Raw genomic sequence first — 4,993 nt, 5'->3', positions numbered from 1 at the left:
ACATAGTATCACAACCACCTTTTGCACAACATCCATTCACTTCCCAGCATATTACCATGTATACCATGTATACGTACCATCTTCATTTTACACTTTCACCATATCAACACATTGCTGATATGCTTCATCCATCACTATCACTATAGCAAAACACCTTGCATCCCACTTGCATGTCACTAACAGTATTAGCATACATCATACAACACTTTCACCACTTCTTATTGTCACTAGGCTTTATGTCCACCATCTACAGCAATAGCCACCATATCCATTGCATATAGCATATGTGTATATGTTGTACATTTCAGTAACACCACTATTATACTAATGACATTCAGGTCTTCCACCAATCCCATGCTTCCATTAGTATTAGCTGCCCTGTATGCACCAATTCTTACATTCACCTATTGTAAATTGCATCATATTTCTGCATTATTCACAGTGCCCTCCCTTCGCACTGCATAATACCTAGATGTTTGTTACCATTTCCACATTAAATAATGTTTCATATCACTACATCTTAATTGATATTTTTACTTTCAACCCATTTATTCATTGGCACCATCCATCACAACACTCACTAAATGCACATGCGATTTCGCATAGTTTCCCCTCATTAGCATATAGACATCATCGTATGCACCTTAGGTTCAATACAAACTCTTGGTTTCTTTATATTTTATACCTCTGTTGTAGGTTAACCTTGTTTTTGCAGGAAAATGTATAAAAAGTGTCATTTTCTTTCTTAGCTTGGAAATTACAATTTCAAATTCAGTAATATAATAGCTAGATATCAATGAGAAACTTTACCTTCCCAATACTAGATTAGAATGTATGAGCATATATATCTTCTGAAAATGCTTGTTTCATACTATTTTCTCTTTTATTTTCAAAATTTCACGAATGGGAACAAGAATGGCACATGCACCATTCTAATAAAAGGTGATTAAATCCTAAGTTGACGATTTGCATCAATGACCATAGTCAAGGTGTGAATAAAACTTATGGTTTTCATCTTTTATGGAATAACATTGGATCCACACTGGATCTTTTTAAAAAATCATCATATTTTTCTAAATATTTTCTTCCTTTATCCGAGTTTAACTTAAAATTAACTCAAAATATATATCAATAGCCATAATCAGGATATATTGAGAATTAATTTTATTTTAAACTCTATAAAGGCACCAAAATGTGTTGTATTCTTCATTTGAATCTAAATATGATTATTATATAATACATTTTATAACCATAGTCAGAAATGTATTATATCTTCAATCTTATTTCAATTCATTTAAAGAATGAAATATGCATTTCAAAACCCAATTCAGATTCTTTTAATTTATTTCATCATTTGGTATAATATTACATCATATTTTTTTTAATTATTTTCAAGTTCTCTTCAAAATCCAAGTGATTTTGAGATGATTTTTCACATATCTTCTTCACCTCTCAAATCAATCTTCAATTCCTATCTGTAAACTCAAATTCATCTTTTTATCCTCAATTCCATCTTATTTCAAATTCAAAACTCCAATTTCAAAGTCCAATTCGACTTTGAAAATTCAAATTCACTTCTGGATTTGAAAATTCAATTTCCAATTCAAATCATATTTCAAAATTCAATTCAACTTTGAAATTCCCATATTCATTTCTTGATTTCAAAAACCAAGTTTTATTCTCCTATTCTTCACTTCAAATTCCCAAATCCCTAAGTTCTTTTGAAATCTTCTGAGTTTTTAATCTTCAAATCACTTTGAAATTAAGGATCAAAATTCTAAGATTAGTGCCAAATTCAAAATCCGTTTTCAAGTTCTATCTGGATTTATTGAAATAAAATTCTATCTGGATTCTCAGAATTCAGATCCATATGCTAAATTTCATATTGATCCTAGATTTTCAAATCCAATCCCATCTGGGATTCCATATTGTAAAATCCAATCCCATCTTGGATTTCAGACTTTGGATCCAATTCCATTTAGTATTCCAGATTTTGGATTCAAATCCATCCTGAAATCCAAATCTAAAATCCAATTCTGTTTTCAAATTCCACCTAGATCCAAGATCCATTCTAGTTTCATATTTTAAAATTCAGAATTCAATCCCATTTCAAATTTGCATCTCAAATTCAAAATTCTAGATTCAAAATCAAATTCAAAGTTCATTCTAACTTTGAAAACTCATGTTCGTTTCAAAAATTCTATCTCAGTACTCAAATCTCTCTTTTTTCTTCATTTCTTCAAATTCAAGATTTATTTGCAAATCTCTGATTATCCTAAGACTTGAAACTTCAAGTCTTCTTTCACATCTATTTCAAAATTCTGAATTGGATTCAAAATCTAACTTCTTCAAAACCAAGTTCAAATCTTTGAATCATTTCTTCATTCCACTATCAAATCTATCTCAAAATTACTTGAAAACCCCCCCAAAATTTCTAAATTATTTTCTCAAAAGCATACATCTTTGCATTTGCATTGCACAAGCATGATTCTTTGTGCATTCTAGACTTAGAATAAATTCTTAGATAATATTTAGGCAAAGCAAAAGGAATAAATTCGATCCTTAGTTCGATTACCTCTGGTAAAGGCGGTAGGAACGATCGAACCTCGTACCGATGAGCGAACCCCGTTTCTCATTTTTTCCTGCAATATTTTAAAAATGGAGGCGAGTAATTTTTCTAAATATTTTCAAAATTAAGGTCAAGTGAGACCTTCGCAAAAGAGTTCCTCTCTCTTCTTTCTTTTCTTTTCTCTTCTTTTTTGTCTTTTATTTCCCCTTCAAAAAGGGAAATAGAGGCTAGAAAAGCAAAAGAGAGGGAAGAGAAGGAATACAAGAGAGGAAAATTTTTGTGATGATCACAAAATTTGGCGACCGTGATGAGACTTGTCTTCGTCCGGTTGGATTTATGCCTTTGCTTTGCTTTGATTTTGTCTAAGTCTTTATTCTACAAATGTCAGTTTCATTTCCATGCAAATCTTAAGAGCCTAGACTTTGTCCTAACTGACATACTGCATATAGGATTTAAGAATGGTTTGGTAGGACCATATTGAGGAGATTATTCCATGCTCACTTAGACTTAGGTCTAAAATACAACTCTCCTCAATTCTAGGGATTGAATGCAAATAATGTATGCAAGTGTATGCTTCTGTTGATCTTTAAAATTCTATCTCTTTAGGACTTGCATTAGAGCCATCTGATTTCTTGCATGTTGAACATGTTTTTGAAAACATCCCTACCTATATTATCCCCGGTCTTCAAGTTGCTGGGCTGTCTCACTGAACCATAGTTCGGGAGAGAGCCTCACAACTGGACCACTTATTTGGGTTAACACCCCCCTACCACGTACTTAAGGGCCATAGTCCGAAGTATATCAGTAGGTGCTCAAGGATGTTGGGAAGCCATTACCTTAGAACCAGAAGAAAATTCCTTTGCCACGTACTTCGAGCTTCGGCTTGAGTATATCGGTGTATCTTGATTGGAATCAGATGATCTGAGCCTTAGAGTTAGGATTAAGGTCTTACAAGCCATTTCAAATATTGCATCTAGAGTCAGCTCCTAGGGAATGATGTTTTGTGCATCTTTTCTTGTATAGCTTGGTTTTTTTTTGTAAATATTATCTTGTAAATTCTTATTTACTTCACCTTTTTCAAAACCCTGGATGTTTATTTCACAAAAATTCCTTTATTTTCTCAAAAATCCAGGGTTGTATATTTCTCATTTTTCATTCTTTCATAATTTTCTTAAACCCTGGACATTCTTTTAAATCTTCCTCTATCTTTCAAAAGTCCAGGCGTATTTTCTCTTTTTCTCTTCTGATTTCTTCAATTCTTTTGATCCTACCTGCAATTTTCAAAAGATTCAAGTCCTGTCATCCATCTTCAAAATGCTCTTCTTTGTATATTCTATCTTCTTTATATAAAATCCTTTTTATCAAGAGATCTCTTTTCAAATCTTTTAAACTTTTCCTTTACTATCTCTCTTCCTTTCAAAAATTCTTCGATCTGAACCCTTCCTTTATTCTTCAAAAAACATTAGGCTTTCCATCATGGTTTAAACAAGGGCAGGCAAGAGGGCAGCTCGGCAGCACAATGACAGTGAAGTGAACTCTCCCAAATTGTTTTGAAGACATGATTCAAAGGAAGATAATGTTGACCCAGCAATGTACAAGATATTCCAAAAAATGATGTCTGAACAGGCGGGGGCAGGTTCAAAGAAAACATCCTCTAAAAGCAAGATCAAGAGAAAGCCAATGAAGAAGCATGTCAGGATCAACAAGAAGAGGATCCAACAAGACAACACCTCTGAGGGTACAGAATTAGCAGAAGAGGATTTTGAACAAGAAGAAGAGCAACAGATGTTTATCCCAAAGCATCTGCGACAACCCAAGAAGGTGGCAGAACAACCTAAATCAGTAAACAAGCCTAGAGATGGGGTCCCAATAGAAGATTCAATCCAAGCATTAACTAAGATAGTTAGGGACCTATAATTCTGAGACAAGGGGAAGAAAACATATACCAGGCAAGACTTCTATCTAGGGTTGGATGGGGACAGTAGCGTGGAAGACCTCCCCAGAAAATTCATTAAATTTGATGGATCCGGCAACCCAAAAGCCCATCTTGTAATGTTTTTCGTAGAGTATGCCAGATTCAGTGAAGACAACCGTGCTATTTTCTTGTGCTTCCCGCGTAGTCTCGAAGGCGTAGCAACAAAGTGGTATACAGAACACATCAACCCCGTTGAGCTGCGAGATTTTGACAAAGTTATTAATCTGTTTGTGGAGTTATTCATGTTCAATACTGAGGCACTGCCCACCCTCAATCATTTATACAATCTGAAACAAGATGACAAAGAAAAGGCCATAGATTTCATTTGCAGATGGAGAGACACATGCAACAAAATGAGAACCCCCATCTCAGAGGAGCACGCACTCCAGGTTATCCTGAACAATTTCTCTCAACCTCTCAAGAGCCTTATTTCTACCTACCCATCAAAA

The sequence above is a fragment of the Nuphar pumila genome, chromosome 2, assembly GCF_984573655.1.
Source record: "Nuphar pumila chromosome 2, dmNupPumi1.hap1.1, whole genome shotgun sequence".
Lineage (NCBI taxonomy): Eukaryota > Viridiplantae > Streptophyta > Magnoliopsida > Nymphaeales > Nymphaeaceae > Nuphar > Nuphar pumila.
Note: the sequence above shows the minus strand (reverse complement) of the source record.